Below are 18,448 nucleotides of genomic sequence, written 5' to 3' on the forward strand. Positions count from 1 at the left end.
AGAGTCTCCAAGGACGCGAAGCAGCAGAAGATTTTTCAAAACCCTCTCTAGTCAATAAAAAAGTGATTTGTAAACAACAAGAACAACAACCATTCAATTGTGGGAGACAACCAGATGGATAACTCTCCTCTTAAATTTATTTTGCACCTTCTACTTCATTTATCTAAAACTGAAATACAGTGCTTAAATTTGTGAGGCTTAGACTTAGGCTAGTGATGCTTCTGGCTCCCAAGTGCACAGCATCTGCAGTGGGTTTTAGCCTGAACTGTAAAGAGGCTGTCCAAGATGCTGCCCTGGATATATTTTGGAGATAGGGTTCAGCACCTTGGATAGCTCTTTTGAAAATGCAGTCTGGACTCAGAGCAGATTCACATGGGAACTAACAGTTGCCACAGGTTAAGGTTAAAGTGGAGTTGCATTTTTATTAATTGGATTATACTTCATACTTCCCTAATGATATCATGCATACAGAATAATCTAAGCTCCCTGCTGAATTTAGATGGAATTTTTTCTAGAACTTCACAGTGCTTTGTAGTTACTTTGCTACCTGATCCTGTCTACTGTATTTGTTCCTCATCTGTCACAAGAGCAGTACATCCTTGTCCCCCTTCCTCCTCTCAAGGCAACAGTACAGCACAGTAGAACTCTGATAGATAATTGCTTTATCTATCCACAGGACATCCAGTAAGCATATGGGGTAAGTGACAGTTTGAACCTGAATTTTCCAAACTAAACATATTCTCTGCTGTGTAGTTCCTAACTGGTGAGACATGACAATAGCTAAAATAGTTAAGAACAATAACACAAAAGTAGAGTACTTTTAAAAAATCTATGAACAACTTCATAAAGCCCAATGTATGCTTCTAACATTATATAAAATAAAGGTGTTCTGATGGTCCAGTTTCCCACATGAAGAACTGAAACAAAAAGAAGCCCTAAAGTAAGGTTGGCAACTTGTCAACCTGTAGTTATTTTGGACTGAAACTCCCATCACCCTTAACCCTGATTATGATGACTAAGGGCAACAAATTGGCCGCATAGTCACCCATCCTACAGGCTGGTTTTTTTACAACCATAGAGGTCATATTTTGAAAGTTAGGCATGATGATTTGTCTTGTGAATATTCTAAATCTATGGTCACTTATTCAGAATGTGTGGTGTGGATGTGGAATTCCAGTGTGTGCTGTGACCCATAACCCAATACATAATGGAGATATTTGCAATGCTACTTGCAATGACAAGAAATGACAGGTCTTGATGGGCTGTCATCTGAATGGTGATATGGTTGTGCCAAGTGAATTCCTCAAGGTTAAGCAAGACTGTTTAGAAAAGCAATGCCCACAAAAATGTAAAACATCAGGCCTAGTGCCAAGATTAGAGAATCCCCCCCTCCCTGCACACATTGTACAAGCCTCTCAAATGGGGAGACAAGCATATAATTCCACATCTGGGGTCCATAGCAATTCTCTTCTGGAGACAGGAATAATAACAGGGACTTTAAAAAATTCTTTCTTTAGCACCTTTAATAAATTCTCTTTCCTACAGTTAACTAATCAGAGATGAGAAGAAATCTAAAACCACTAACAGGCCTGAATTTGTCCTTTGAAGCAGTTGCAATAATGATGCAACTTGCCTGAGGAGGGTTGTTCTGGAGGACTAAGATCAAGTTGCTCTGTGAGAAGGCAAACTAGGTCCCTTGTGGCTCTCTCCTTGTCTCAGGCACAGTCTCATCTTTCTTCTAAAGAGTACGTTTGACTTCATAATGAAGCACAGTGGGGCATTCTGTCTTCAGAGTCCTTCATCTTCTTTCCCAGATACCCCATTTCAGCAGGTGAGGGAATATAGACACAGATAGAGAGTACTTGACTCCTAGGCTGGGAACAGAAGAGGAAAATGGCTTTACCTACATTCCTGTCCCTGTTTTCTGTTCCTTCTGTACCCTGGAAAATTAAAACACTTTATGTTACTTTTGATTTCATTTCTAATTCATTTCTTCCCTCTTTTTTGTCTTGTATCATCTCTCTCCTTTTTTTTCCCCATCAAAATCTTTCTGAAGATCTCAAAGAAAGGTAGTCTCACTGGATTTCCCACTTTGAGACAGTTTTCATCCATTTAGCTTCCAGCAGCAACTAAGGCCAGGTTAGAAATAAGAAGTTGTTCTATAAAAGGAACCTTACAGAATCGTTTGTCTCTCAGGGGAATGGAGAAAGGGGAAAAGGCATCCTTTTGTACTATAGAGAATTGTACAACACTAGCCTTGGTATAACTGCTGTATGTGCACATGCTAGATTGAATCCCTTGTATCAGTTTAACTTACAGATGAATTAATCAGTATGAGAGAAAGAAAGAGCCATGCTTCCCTGTGCTCAAAGGTCATAAATAATGAGGGGGTTTTGTGGTTGTTGTTGCTATTGCTACCTGACTTTTCCTAGACAAGCTTTTCATTTGAGCATGCTGGTTTGGGCTTCAGATCTGGATAATTTTTACATCTCTAAAATCAGTGTAAAACCAGCATCTTTAGGGCAAATCTGACAGGGGAATCTGGCTTTACCATCTGGATAAATGCAACATCTGTAAACTCCTGTCTTACGTAAGTGCACTCTACAGAAGTGATAATAAAACCAGTCATCTCAGTTAACAGCCATTATTAAGAGATGACACTGCAAATCTAACAGCATGTGGCTACATGCTCATTCACACTTGAAACTCAGGTCCAAATGTTGTTGTGTGAAAGAGTGTTTAAAAATAGCTGTGTTGTACTTGGTAGCTGCTCTTCTCCCATAATTATAAATGATGCTATAAGTATAATGTTTTCATCAATTTTTCTTGGTGTGCAAGGCTTAAAAGTCTTTTGCCAATCAGTAGAAGACTTGGGTGACACAACAAAAGAGAACAGAACAGGGAAATGAATGACTCTTGAAGTGCAGTCCTATGCATGTTTACTTGAAAATCAGTCCCACTGAGTTTAATGAGACTTACTCTCAAGAAGGTGTATTTCAGAGCCTGAGTACAGTGAAATGTTGTCCCTGGTAGGTATGCTTAAGATGGCTAAAGTTCAGGGAGCACACTGCAGCTCTCTAGCATAAACCTCTGGGCACATCACCAAACTAAAAATCCTAGGCTTCCACAGGATAGAGCAATGACTGTCAACATGATATAATTGTGGAATATATATAAACTTGGGGGCAAACAAGATGTGACATCTACAAAACAATTCTGTACATGTATACTTGAAATAAGTTATGCTGGGTTCAATGAGACATATACTAAATAAGTGTGATTTGGATTGTGGCCTGAATTATTCTTCTCCAGCTTTTTTTTTTTTTTAAATCAAAAGCAGTATTAGGAGATTATAAATCTGAACTAGAGAATGGTCAAGTGGCTAACCTTTTATCCAGTGGCCATTTCATTTCTGCTCAAAACCAGTGACCAAGCCGTTTCATCTCTCATAGTGAAAAACATATTGAAGGGGCATTTCTGAAGGAAAGTTAAGGAGCTTTCACTGGCTGTTATGTGTTCTGTCTCAACTTTAAAGGCTGGTTTTAGGTGTTGTTGTTCTGTGCCTTCAAGTTGACTCCAACTTATGGCCACCCTATTGAAGGGTTTTCTTCGCAAGATTTATTTAGAGGTTTGTGATTACCATCCTCTAAGGCTGAGAGAGTGTGATTTACCCAAGGGCTTCCAGTGGGTTTCCATGGCTGAGCAGGGATTTCAATCCTGGTCCCTCAGAGTCCTCATCCAAAACTCAGATCACTGCACCACACTGGTTATCTGTTTTTAGTTACTGTATTATTATTTTTTAAGCTCAAGAAAAGATACATATATGATTGTTTTGCACTGTCATGGTGCTCATATGCAAACTAAATTAGGACAGAATGGGATACCACACAATCTCAAAGCTCTGGCACAAAACCAATAGCATGAGGGAATTATACAACAGAAACTGGTACAGAAACTGCTGCTGCTGTGGCACTGCCCAGTGGTGTCACTAGAGGTGGCATCACCCAGTGCAATAACTCATGTTGTCACCCCTCCGCCATTGACCTCCTCTCACACCGCACTATACAGAATCCTTAGTAATGATTTTTTTACTAATGTTACTCATAAATCGTAATTCTCATATATCACTGAATGTAATGGTAATAGTTGTGACATAAACAAGTAGCAAAATTAAAATTATACCCTTAAATTACAATATCAGATGTCAGCCTAAATGTATTTGCACATATATAGTTTCATGTTGTTAAAGTGAAAATTATCTTCAACTTGTTTCTGGCTTATAGTGACCTTAAGGTGAATGTATCATGGGGATTTCTGGGGCAGAGAGTCTGTGACTTGCCCAAGATCACCCAGTGGGTTTCTATGGCTGGGCAGGGAATCGAACCCTGGTCTTCAGAGTCCTAGTCTAACACTCAGACCACTATACCACACTCGCTCTGTGAGGTAGGCCATGTCAACAAAGAGTGGTTGGCCAAAGGTTACTATATGAGTTTCGTACCCTAAGTAAAGGCTTGAACCTAGAACTTACAAGTACCAGTCCAGCTTTCTAACCAGTGTACCACACCTTCCCACTATTCATTTTATAGAAACAGAGCTCAAGTGCCACATATGCCACCTTTCTCAGACCAACACTTCAAAAAGTTTATTGTACTATTCTGCCACTTTTAGCTATTTCCCATTTTGTTTCATGGCATAGTGCTACGACACATCGTTCCTGCTTTCCAAAGTAATCTGTGGACTTTCTTTATGGTTTGTGCATGTAGAAGCAGCTGGAAATTCTTGACTATGTTTCCCATAGTTCCTTCAATGAGAGATGTGCTTAGCAAGCTGTCAGTCCCAAAATCACTTCCCTGCATCCTGGGAGAATGGAGACTCTCTGGTCTATTTGTGTCCTTAATTAGAAGCACAGAATAATTGAACCCTCTGCAGTTGCTTTCTCAGAAAGCAAATCATTGTGAAAGGCCATGGCATTGTGCAGGTGCCACCAGAAGGCCAGCTTAGTTCCACAAAAACAATCTGCCTTTTGTTTGCTAATTTCCAGCCCTTCAGGCACCCTCTGGAACTCTTTCCAGGGAAGGGGCATGGTCCCTGACATGAAGGGCTCAATTTTTTGGCAAGCTGCATGAAGCTTTGTGGAAGATGCCATGTTATGAGGCCGGGAAAAGGGACTTGTTGCTTTCCCAAGGTCTCAGCTCTGTTGTTCATTCAGACAGGGTTCAATTCTGGAGGTCTGTGGTATGTACAGTTATTTATGTTACTTGATGGCAACCTCTGCCAGGCAGGCATGCTTGTGTTTTATATCCACTTAGCATGAGTAAGAGGAGAGGGAGTCCAAAGCCAAGGCAATGATGAGTTGTGGTTCTGTTCATCTATTTCTTCCCTCATTTTAGAATTAATTTATTTAATCCACAAATGCATTTTCCTGGATATCATGATGAATTTTTTGTTCACAAGTGTATCTGGTTTTGGAAACTGTTTTTTAAATGGATTTTAATATATTTTTACTTTTGTAAAATATATGTTATTGTGGATCACTTTGGGAGCCCTGGTGGACAGACAAGTTTGGGAAATAAATATAATAAATATATATTTATATTAAAAAAATAATGACAGTAATCACTCATCAATATTATGATATCTTTGTAGACTTCTGATGTTACATATGATGATTCATTATAAAGTTAGTGCTTCTAATTCTTACGGGACTTTGGTATTTTATGTACAGTATATGTCTTTTGGTTATAACAAACAGAATGTAGAGGGAAGGATCACTGGCTTTTAAAATATAAAAATATGCATTGTATAAGTATCTACCAGCTGGAGGTACACTCTGTGAATCTGATGAAACTGGCTGAAGTTTGCAAAAGCTATTTTTAAATAAAACATGTTAATATGTACGCTGCCACAAGATTCCTTTTTGGTTTTGCTACAAGACATGATCACAGTTTCTGCACTGGCCTTGTCCCAGGGTTTTAGATGTGTGAATAATACAGTACTGTCAGATACATGTCATTTGGCATTAGGCTTAAAAAATCTAAATGAGGACATTGTTCTTATATTTTATAGATGGGTAGATGAAGAGTTTCTAGAATACATGTTGGCTAGTCTTGACAAAGAATGGCGCTTTTAAATTAAATGACTTGGAGGCACACAACAACAATATATATGCCAAATCCTTCCTTGTACACTACTTTAAGATTTTAAATACTCTAAAGGCACCAAATCTCATCTGATCTTTGAAGCTAAGTAGAATTAGTAATTGGACAGGGACCACCAAGGAATACCAGGTGCTGTAGGCTATATTTCAGAAGAAGGTAATGGCAAACTACTGAATATTCTTTTTCGAAGAAAAAAATATGTAATGTATTGGATCACTATAAGCTGACAGGCAAGTTGGTGATACATACATGCTGACTTGAGTTTCTTCAGGCAACAAAGTAGGTGAACCAGTTTAGGGGCCAACTATCACTTTTCAGTTGGGGGAGCAGAACAAAATTATCTTTGCAGTAGCTAGAGTATTTCTTTTTGCAGATGTAGTTTCACACTGTCTCTCAATCGAACCACGTATGTCTCTCTTAACAAAAAATCCTCCCTTGCCATCTGCCTCTGTGTCTCGTAAATCAATAGCTTCCCTTAACACACAGCAAGATCCAAGTGCCAGCAGTTCAGAATTCTTTTATGATTAAATCCATCCTGGCTCTCTGAGCAATTTCATCAGTACTAGCAGCCTATTAATCACAATTTCATACTGAAGAAACAAGGCCAAAGGGAAAGTTGCTGAAGAGAATCAGACCACAGCTTGGCCAGTGGTGTCAGGTGCTCATCAAGTGAAAAGAGACTAAGTAAAAGAGAAGGCATTATTGTGGCATAATATCATCTTCAGTCTTAGCTTTTGATGGAAGATAAGTTGATGATCCACAAACCACCCTGGCATTGTGCAGCTAATCTCTATTTGAAAGTCTTTCACCAAAGATTTTTTATATCTTCTGAAGTTATGAGCCATACTATAGGGCAGGAGTAAGTAACTTGTGGCCCTCTAGATATTGTTGGATTACAACTCCCATTATTCTTCCTGGTTGGTGCTGATGGAAGTTGGAACCTACCAAAATTTGAATGACCATGGGGTTCACTACCCATGCTCTAGCCTAGCTGTTTTGTGTTTTAAGATGCTTGCTTCCTACATTTTCCCACCAATATTTCTATACATTACTCATATGTTTTCTAGCTTGCATATCTTTATTAAGTTCTATAGTATGCCTTGGAAGGAGAAAAGACCCTTGCACAGGAAAATATATCTCTAGCCACTGGGCTATAAGACACTAAGATGAGCCATACCATGGAGTAGAATGAGATCACTACCCTGGTACAAGCAGCTGGGTTTCATGAGTTTGGGTGCTATGAGAAGGATAGCAAATTATTAGTACTGGGTTTTTATTCCCACAGAGTGTAGGGTTTTATCTTCCTCAGGTGCCAAAATAACATGACACACCTCTGCTAATATGCATCTTCACTGGTATGGGAGGTGGGTGGGGAAGATGCCATTCTCTATTCTCCCTTAGTAATCATGATTTTGCACTACCTCTGCAGTTAACAATTTCCCTTTACATCAGGGATAGGAACTGAGCAGACCACATGCTAGGTAAAACCTTGGGGGCATGCTGTATGGCCCTTGCACACACACCCAAAGTCATAATGACCCCCAATTCCTTCCCTAAGTGATCATCTAAAGCATCAAATATTGAGACCCACAGTGACTCTAGGACTTGTAAACAACTTTGAATTCTGAACCTATACAACGCCTGCACCATGGTGACCACCCAAACAAGGCCATTTCACTTTGCAAGGATCAACTGTGCCCATCAGGTGCCTGTTTTTACAGTCCCAGAAAGGCAGCAAGAACAGGCTCATTAACTACTGTAACTAATAACAGAGAGAATGAGAGAGAGGGAAAGTCATACAGGTCTGATGGTTTACCTTACAAGTTACATAAACCAAATGATGATGGTGCAGCCCAGGTTGTGAATTCATGACTTTGAAGAATGACAGCGGGCTCTTCCAGATGAGGCAAGTGTTTGAGGAGGTGACTCCAACCAGCAAAATTAAAGCAGTTATTTAATGAGAACTCAAGCTGCTTTAAACCAAGCTGGAAGAGTCCAATGTCAGCTGACAGTGGCAGGTCTCTCTCAGGCAAGAAACCTATGCTATTGCTAATCCCTGAGCTTTCTTGGCTCTAGATGGTCACATGTTCTCCCTGCAGAGCCCATTTCTGTAGGCACACAAGAGAGGAGTGGTGGTGCATCACAGTGTTTTATAGTCTGTTGTTCTTCTATTATTAAATGTGTTAAGGGAAGAGAATGAAGAAGGAGGACAAGAGTCCCCTGGCATCAGTCTTCTGTCAGAGATTTTGGGAGAGCTGCTGTAGAAATGTTTGAATTAGCATTTCCACAGAGGGCACAAAAGCAGCCAAGGAGAAGAGCGAGGAGCTGCAGTGTGAGCAGACAAGGCTCTCCTTAATCCAGTTATCAGAGGACTTGCAGCTACAGTTTGCAAGGGAGGTGTGACAGCAGCAGATACCAAGCAAAATGCAGAAGAAATATTTAAATGGCTTGGAGAAGGCCAGCCAATTTTACATGGCATTACATAAGAAGCATGGATGCTTCTTTAGGAAATGCATAAAATCTCCAGGCAGTACTGCTTCAGTATACAGAAGTAGGTGAAGCATTAATACAGAACACCAAACCAAATATTTGGTAAAATGTGGCATACAGTGGTGCTGTGAGAACAAGATTTGGGGACAGTCTGAAAATTATTAATTCCATTAGTGCTGACGTAAGTTTAGATCAGCCAGTGAGATGTAGTGCTAACAGGTTACACTGGAATTTGAAATATCCAGGTTCTGATCTCCAGTGAGCCATGCAGTGAGCAACCTTGGGGCAATCATCCTCTCTCATTCTAACCAACCTCTCAAGGTTGTTGTGAGGATAAACGGGGAGTATGGAAGTTATGTATGTGGCATTGAATTTATTGGAGAAAATGTGGGATATTAATACTCTTTGATAGAATCAGGAATTATCTGTGGGAGATGATCACTCCGTCATCCTCTCTGTCCTGCAAAGTATACTAGAGTCTAGGACTGAGGTTCCAAATATAGTCTAACAAACAAATTATATATGCGATGGGTTTTTTTCTCCCAAGCTGAGTAGGGGCTGACTTTGAATTCTCATACTCCTTTCTTTGCAACAGACTGTGGTGGCTCCCACATTAGTAGGATGGCTACTTCACTGCAACTTTTACTTTGACCTATCCAAGGTACTGAATTTACTTGGTGGACAGAGGCCAGCACCCTGGATAGCTCCTTTAAAGTTCATACTGAACCCCAAAGCAGATTCAACACCCCAGTGACATGGAAGCCAGCAGCTCTAAAACAGCTCTTCTGGAATGTGAATGGGTTGTACCTGCATAGTCTTCCCTTTTCCAGGCTGAAAACACCCGTCACCCAGTTCCTTCATCTTGTCTGTAAGATCAGTTGAAGACATCCATCTTCTCCTCATATATCATCTTGAGAGAAACAATCAGACGTCTAATTTTCTGTATTCCTCATGTAGAACAGGTCTGTGCCAATGGCAGTAACAGGAAGGGAGATTGTTCTGGAAGGCAAAGAACCAGGGCCCATACATACCAGAGAGTTCAGTGCTATGATTCCGCTTTAACTACCATGAGTCTATCGAATTCTGGGAATTATATTTAAGGAAGGGACCTTTAGAATTCTCAACCAGAGCACTTCAGTGCCTCACCAAACAAATCCCAGGATTCCATAGAATGGAAACATGGCATTTAAAATGGAATAGCACTATAATAGTGTAGTGTGAATTGACTCTCAGTACTCCATACTGTCAGCAGGATGGAGGTAAGATCCTACTCTGTCTTCCTCTGTGAGAAGTTGTTATTGATATATATGGGGAAGCAAATGGATGATACTCAAATTCCTGCCAGAACTTTACACTCTTTTAATCACCTAAAGTGCCATGCAGAAATAGACAAGCAATGCAATAATGCTAAGCAGGGTCCATGATAGCATTCATTGGCTGTCTCATATGACTTATCCCTTCCTCCCACAATGACTCCCTGTAGCTTAAATTATCTATATTTTAATTAAGGACAGAAATCCTCATTAATGGTCTGGGTATCTTCTAAAGCAAGAGAGGTCAAAATGTAGCTTCTGAACCCCAAGGACTCCAGTTCCCTCAAGAGAGCTCTTTACAAAAAATCTTTTTTAAAAAACTAAAAATGCCCCCAGACTTCCATGTGGCTTGTGCAGCCTTCCAAATTTCTGCAGAGTCAACTACAGCCTCCAGGACTTAACAGTTGCTTACCTCTCTGCTAAAGACTGTTGCATAAAAGAGAGGTATAATGTGGAATGGCGTTATCTGTCAATGTTTGTAATTTGTTGTTTTTATTTGTCATCAAATTGACTTTGGCTTATGGTAACCTTATAAAAGAAAGACCTCCAAGATCCCTGGTCATCAACTGCCCTGTTCAGGTCTTGTAGAGGACAGATACAGGTCTTGAATCCATCCCTATAGAGGTGGTGGGCAGATTAAGATGGTCCGTACTCAAAGGCTGATGGAGCCTTCAGGCCTTAGAGGCTATCAAAGCTGGTACCACCAACGATCCTGCTGAAGACCTGGTCAATAAGTAGAATCAAGATCTAACCAGGGTTATTGACACAATCACTCCCAAATGCCCTCTTTGACATATTACAAATTTGGTATACAGGTATACAGGGGACCTCAGGGAGCTGAAATGAGAATGACAACTAGAGAGGAGATGGTGGAAAACTCGACATATCTGACAAGACATGCTACAAAGAACATCTTTGTTCTTCAAGGTGGCAATATATGCAGCAAATAAAGCTTTCTAATCTGCATGTATTGCGCTTGTGAATTCACATCCAGCTCAACTGCTTAACTAAGAAGTTTAACTCAGGCACCTTCCCCCTGAATCCAGTTCTATAATCTTCAATAGTTTGCTGTGATGGTTTTAATGATCATTTCACAGATAAAATCTCTTGGATAAGAGCTGACTTAGACACTGTCATTATAGCAGAAATTGACAGTACAGTATCCAGCAGCTCTATAAGTAGGATTATACTGGTGATAGCTACTCCTCAAAAAAGGAGCATGTTATATGGCATACCACAAAGTGCCATTCTATCCCCAATGCTATTCAATATCTAAATGAAATTGTGGGAGAGATCATCTGGAGCCATGGGGCAGGGTGCAATCAGAATGCTGATGACACCCAACTATATTTCTCCATGCCTTCAAATTCAGCCTCAGCTAAGGATAGTGCGTCTCCTCTGAATGAATGCCTGGAGGAGGTAATTGGCTGGATGAGGAAAAACAAATTCAAGCTGAATCCAGAAAAGACAGAGGTACTAAGATGAGTTTGGAGGTGTATCAACCAGTTCAGGATGGGGTTACATTCCCCCTGAATGACTATGCTCACAGTTTGGGGGTCCTTATGGATTCATTGCTATGAATGACAGCTCAGATAGATGCAACAGTCAGGGATGATTACAATCAGCTTCAACCGTTACGCCAAGTATGCCCCTACCTAGAGCTGGAGGACCTAAAGATGGTAGTGCATATGCAAAAGTCCAGTCCTTTTTTTTTTTTTTAAGAAAGAAAAAGTCCAGTCCTGAGGTTACCAGCATGATTTTTAAAATTGTAAAGTTTAATGATTAATTTTAAATGTAGATTGCTTTAATATATATGTGTTCTTTCAAATCGATGTATGTTTTAACTGAAATTGTGTTTTTAATTGACAGATATTTGTTTTTCTCTTGTTTTTGTCCACCTCAATCCATGGGGAGAGGCAAGTAAGAAATTATTATTATTGTTATTGTTATTATTCAGGGCCATGGCTTCCTAGATATAATCATTCCACCTGTAATCTCATTTTCTTCCATAAATTTCATCAGTAGTTGGTTAAAGTCTTTGCTGTCTTTTACAGGTAATATGATGTTATCTGCATAACTTAAATTGTTGATGTTCTATTACCTAATTTTCATCCCTGCTTCCTCTGATCGTAATCCTCCTTTCTGTAAGTGTTCTGCATATGCATTAAGCAGACAGCATCATAAAATCCAGCCTTATCTGACCCCTTTGCCAATGAGAAATCATTGTATTTCTCCATAATATATGTCAAGACTAGAAGTTACATATCAGGACAATCAGATGGTGGTACTTCCATTTCTTTCAGAATGAACTATAATTTCTCATGAGCTACATAATAAAAGGCTTTGCTATAATTTATAAAGCACAGGCTAATTTTCTTTTGATTATTTATTTATTTATTTTGGTGTACTGTATTCCATTATACACCATATGTTTGCAATATGATTCCCAGTTCCTTTTCCTTTTCTGAACCCAGCCTGGACATTTGGCTTTTCTCAATCCATATATGGTAAAAGTCTTTCTATTCCATCTGTTCTGGCAATTTATTTCTCCCAAGCATCGCTTCACTTTCTAAAATTGTGAGTTCATCTTTAAATGGTTCTCTTTTTTCTTTTTTGAATTAATCTAGCATCATTTTATATAGTTCTCTTTTATATAGTTCCTCACTGTAGTGCTACCACTGACTTTTGATTTTGTCCTGATCATATAATGTGATCCCTTGTTGGTCATATAGCATCCCTATTCTTGGTTTGAATTTTCCTTTAATTTCTTGGTTCTTGTGGAAGAGGTTTCATGTTCTACCTTTTGTGTTGTCTTATTCTATTTCTTTGCAATGATTAATAAGACATTTCTCTTTGTCCCTATGCACAAGTCACTGAATAGTTGTATTCAAGATTCTGATCCTGTTTCTGTCACCTTTTACTTTTGCTACTCTTAACCATTCTTAACCATTTGAAAATTTTAATCATCTTTAAGCATTTGAAGAGTCTAATCTGTCCTCCAATGAGGCTGGACTTGCAGCAAACATATCCTAGGGTTTGCTTTTTGTTTTTTACAAGATTTATTCAGAGGATGTTTGTCATTACCATCTTCTCAGACTGAGACAGTGTGACTTACCTAAGGTAAGTAGGTATATCTCTGCTTTGGAGACAGAGCAGTGCTGTTGGCTTCACTCTGACTTTATTTTGTAGCTGTTTTTAAAGTTTTTTAATGCAATGTTTTTATCTTTTTCTGTTATGTTTTTGGTTCTATTGTATGAAAACCCAGAGAAATGTGACAAGCAAGCAAATGTTTACATTGTTTGCCAACACAACCCATGAATACAAATATAAACGCTTAAAAGAATGAGCTGCAATCTCTCACAAAATTTGGTTGCTTCTAGGAGGAGTGTTTCCTTTCTTACAGCTGGCTGTTCAGCAACATACAGAGCCACTTGGCATAATGCATTTTAGATATTTGTTTTATATCTTGTTATTGTGTTTATATATGTAAGTATTAAATCAAACAGACATTTGGGAATCACTATGCTGATTGGAGAATTAAAGCCATCACAAACCTGTCTGGAGAAAAAGAAATCAAAGCTTTCAAAGTGTACAGAGACCAGTCTGCACATCTGTGCCTTCTGCTGGTAAGGGAAAAAAAAGAGCTCAGGATTTTCCTTAAGCTTTTGCTGCACATAACCAGCACAGGTAAAATGCTGCAGCATGGCTAGTACTGAAAAAGTTAATTGCCTTCTAGGCATAAGTTCTAATGGTTTCTTGACAGTTTTTCTCCCACCATACAATGTAGATGGATGCTAACAGAAGCAGCAAGGAGAACTTTAGAGTGTGTTATCAATCTGTGATAAAATAGTAGGTGACAGGCTAAGAGTCAGCCTGAGGATAGTAAATAGCAAGAGTAATGCCCCCAGGATGGGGCTGTGATAGAGGCTGCCACTGCCTGGAGGAAAAAATTAATGAACAGTGGAGTGCCCTACTGGAGCCTTGGCCAAATAGGGATGTTCAGGAGATACACAGAGTCAAAGAAGTCTAGACAACAGATGCTTGTAGATGTGAGAGGGGGAGCTGATGTAATGTTAAACTTCAATTAGGGATATCTGTTAGCACCAGTGCCTGATGGGAATATAAACTGACCATGACTGTTAATCTCCCTTCCTCCAGAGGTGATGCTGAGAGTAATGCCTGCTGATCTTTTCTAAACACTTCTGATTAGAAGTGGGTCAGAAACAATTGCATCCTTTACCTAAAGCAGCTTGAGTCCATTCATAGTACAGAATTATAGTACTTTGATGCCACTTTTATGGCCATGAGTGTATCCTATGAATCTTTGGGTTTGTAGTTTGATGAGGCACTGAAAACTGTCTAATTGAGAATTCCAAAAACTTCTTCCTAAACTGCAAATGCTATGATTTTGCAGGATGTAGCCACGGCTGTTAAAGCAGAACCATAGTTCTATAGCTATGTAGTGCTTAAAGGCAAGCAGTCTGAAGACCATAACATGCAGACCACATTGTTTCTTCTTGGTTCCAATTATTAATCCAAACTAGTGTTGATGGTCCCTTGAATAGATATGACTTTAGTACAATTATGTGAATCCAATTGCTTCAGTGGATCTAATCTAGTTGGGGCTAACAGCTGGATTTAGGCCAGCACATTTAACTAAGTCACTCTCTCTGAACAAGTTCTGTTTTATCTTCTGGAGTTGGCAATTATGATTGAATTGCTCTGGCCTTTCCAGATTTGAGATAGACAAGAGGAAGTAACAACTAGTGCAGGTATCTTTCTCTGGAGTGACAAAGAGGTCCCTTGTAGGTTCTCTTTCAATAACACAACAGTCACATGGCTGTACAAAGGCAACACTGCATCCAGGACCAGCCAAAGCTCTTGGTGTGTAGGCCTACATTCAATTGCTAATTCCAGCTAAAGCAGACGTAACTAATCATTTGCTGAACGGTGAGTTAATACTTATGCAAATCCCATTGATTCAGTGGGTCTGCTTCAGATGAGAGTAGCAATTGGATTTAGGTCTAAAGCTACAACCTTACACAAGCTGACCTGGGAGTAAGTGCCACTGAACGCATTGAGGCTCGCCTCTCAATAAATGTGAGGACTGTACTGAGAGTGACATGAGGATTCAAGGAGATATGCAGCTGGCCATACATAGCCATGCTAAGGAGATTAACATTTGGAAAGGTTTTCAAAGGAAGAGCAAGATGAAGAGGAAAGAATTCAGGGTATCACTGACCAAAACATTTGCCCTTCCTAGAAATGTGCTTTCCTTCCATGGGAATGTGAAAAATAGTGCCTAGGAAGTTAACCTATTGGGATGGATTGTGGATTTGGAGTTCAGCACCTTGGATAGCCGCATTAATGTTTGAACAGAAACTTGGAATGGAATACCCTGCTTCACAAGGAAGCCATGGAGCCACCACCTGTCAGAGAATGTGAACATCACTTGATACCCATAGAACAGCAACAGATTAGGGGATGAACAGATCAGATGTGAAAATGAAAATCTTAATTGGCCCATGGCTGCTGCAATTCAAGTTTACATGTAATAAAATCATAAGCAGGTGTTAAAAGCATCACATATACTGTACTCTGAAAATCTACCAAGGAGCCACATTTGGACCTAGCTCACTGGTACAAAATATAGAATGTTAAAAAATAATGGGTGAGCTTTTCACATGTTGCTGTTTTAGCACATAAAAGAAGAATGCACAGAGGCTTGCTCCCATGGTAGCATTGGAAGAGGCCTTGAAGAAAAACAAACACTTTTACGGTGGTTCAATTACTCTTTAAAAACAGTTTAGTTTTCACTGTGCTTTTTTCTTACAGAATTTAAACACATTTGAACTGCATCTCTATGTTGTTTCAAATTAGAGGGAAAGATGTTCATTACAATGGAGGTAGAGCTTAGAAAGTAATTTGTGACTTTTCAGCCAATATGTTTTAAAAGGTAACTACTTTACTGGTTATTTAAACCCATGACCAAATAAAAGCAGAAGGCGACTTGTTCTGCCCCCCAAAAATCATGTTACCATTTGCTATATTATTTTGCACCCTTACAATATTGCCCTCTTGTTACAGCCAAAATGAATGTGTCATAAATAATGTTACATTACTTCCACGCCCTGCATGGAGGAAAGTACGAAAAGATTCATTAGTACGTACTACACAATATGCCTGAGAGTACTATGCTCCTGTAAACAAGGGTAACCATTTCTCTCCCTAATCTGTTCCCTGTCTTCTATGTGGTGGCCTTAGGAACAGCTGGCCGGGTAAAACCGTATAAAGCTTAAAATGAAGGAGACCCAGATAGAGTCTATAAAGCTTAGGGTCAGAGCTTTTCAGCTACGAAACAGCTGATCTCAAGATGGTGCAGAATTTTTGTCTCTGTTTCTGGTCAGAGACAGCAAACCATAGGTGCATGAAAGACAGCACACTAAAGAGAGTGTATCATTTGTGTATTACACTGAAATATATATGGGTTGGGGGTGGTGAAGCCTCTGTTCCCATTTTATTTACATTATGCCATGAATGTACTTTTGTACATGTTACGGTCCACAAACAAAATATATAAAATGTTTCATCTATAAAGTCAGCTAAGATTACCCAGCACCTCACAGACATGATGCATCTATCAACTTCATTCTCAGCCTTCAAACTTTTATCTAAATGATGCTTCTTTATCCACTTTGGTAGCACTAAGTGAATCCTTTGCACCTTGCTCATGCTAGCAAGAGGAACACACTGAAAATTAAGTGATGAAATAAGAGCCATCTCAGGTAATTTAAGTTACTGCAGGTAGAAACAATATAAAACTGAAGTTGTTCCAGAGAAAACAAAGTTATAAAATTACACAAAGTAGCACCTTCCAAGAATGATCAGCGAATATCTTCTCTTCCCCAGTATGAACAGAATGAGTGTCACACAGCTATGTGAAAGAAGACCTTATGGTGTGTTATGATTCTCAGTAGTCACCAGATGCCTACTTGTCCCATACGAACATTACAGGCCAAACACCCACACCTTAAGATCAACACAGCAGATTGACTGGTGGTTCACTAAAACCACACACACACATATATCCCTGCCAAGGCTGGCTGCATCCCAACAAATGTACTGTGACGCTATGGACTACCTGGCAGATGGAACAGCCTGAAGAAATGTGAATATAATCTGCAGAGGAGAGGAATCAGGATGGTCTGAAGGGATAAAGGAAATTGCCCACAACATACCTTTCTGGAGTGGTTGTAGAGACCATTGGATCCTGGTCCAAAATACCGGCCCCCGGTGCCTGTCAGCTGAGTAGTTCTGTGGCCTGCCTGGCTCACATATAGTTTGGGATGCCAGTTGCCTGGTAAGGAACTCTACTGGATTCTTCTCTTTTTTCTTTCTCAGCCTGTGCACATTGGAAGGAAGGTCAGAGCAGATGGGGAGGAGGGGGGTAAAGATCAGCCCAGAGATTAGAGAGGCATTTTTAGCCAGCCAATCGCTAGCCAGGCTCCGAGTAATGACTTGCTGACAGCACAAGGTGAACACATTACTGCAGAGAAAGCAGAACATAAGCTGGGGGCTGTTTGTGTTCTCCCTTTCCTGGGATCCCCCACGACATCCCCCACATGGCTCACTCCTTTTCTCCCCCACACATGCCATTGTGTGTGTTTTTTCCCCATCCTCCCTCCCTTCCTCCTTCTCTTTTTGCATGTTGGCTTCACTATATATCCTCTTTTCCTACCCCCAGTCTTCTATCCTGTCCTATTTTTTTCCTCACCATCACTTTCCTCATTCTATCATCAATGTTTTCATCACATTCTCACAGATGGGATATTCATGCCTTTTGTTCTCATGTGGTTAATTGAAATAAATAAATAGCATGTTCAGACACCCTCTCTGGATTGGGACCACAGCAAGGACAAAGGATTAAGGCTCCTCTTTCTTCACACTTTGGTCCCAATGTAACATTCCACCTATCATGATGGCCATTTGTTTTTGTTTAAATCAGCCACACAAGTGCTACGGATATGAATACTGTTCATGTAGTTTGGCCTGTGGGTTCTCGACCATTTGGTGCTTCCTTACCTGCCGACTAGAACAAGAAAAAAACATTGGCCTTCTCTAGAAGAAAGAAGATGAGTTTGCTGTGTGTTCTGACACAAACTCTTACAGCAACCATCATGGGATAGCCACTTTACCTTCTGATGTCTCAACTCCCCATCCCTTCAAATATCACTATTAAGCTTCAGGGCCAGTCTTTTCTTTAAGCAGATTGAGGAACCTGCTGCAGGTAATAGATCTGGAGAGTTATAGCAGGGCAGAAAATTGTTAATTACTGTTAATTACAGTAAAGCCAGGGAGAGGAAGAGGAGTTTTCCCGATTAATTGACTAGAATAACCTGACTGGCTTTGGCTACTTTGCAGAATTTGCACATACCCTTCAGATTTGGCAGAGACAGTCCCAATGAATCCTTTGCTGTCCCACTTTTC

The 18,448-nt window shown here is 39.9% G+C and overlaps 1 protein-coding gene across 1 annotated transcript in view; it reads right to left on the reverse strand.

The window, feature by feature from the left end:
- PACSIN1 (protein kinase C and casein kinase substrate in neurons 1) overlaps positions 1 to 17,369 on the reverse strand; it is a 79,220-nt gene extending 61,851 nt beyond the window's left edge. The window contains exon 1 of the mRNA XM_089514696.1: positions 17,200 to 17,369. The gene's annotated coding sequence lies outside the window, so the exon portion shown is untranslated. The remainder of the gene's footprint in view (positions 1 to 17,199) is intronic.
- Between the last annotated feature and the right edge of the window lie 1,079 nt (positions 17,370 to 18,448).

The sequence above is a fragment of the Sceloporus occidentalis genome, unplaced genomic scaffold, assembly GCF_023333645.1.
Source record: "Sceloporus occidentalis isolate IW3139 unplaced genomic scaffold, rSceOcc1.0.p SCAF_3, whole genome shotgun sequence".
NCBI classification, from domain to species: domain Eukaryota; kingdom Metazoa; phylum Chordata; class Lepidosauria; order Squamata; family Phrynosomatidae; genus Sceloporus; species Sceloporus occidentalis.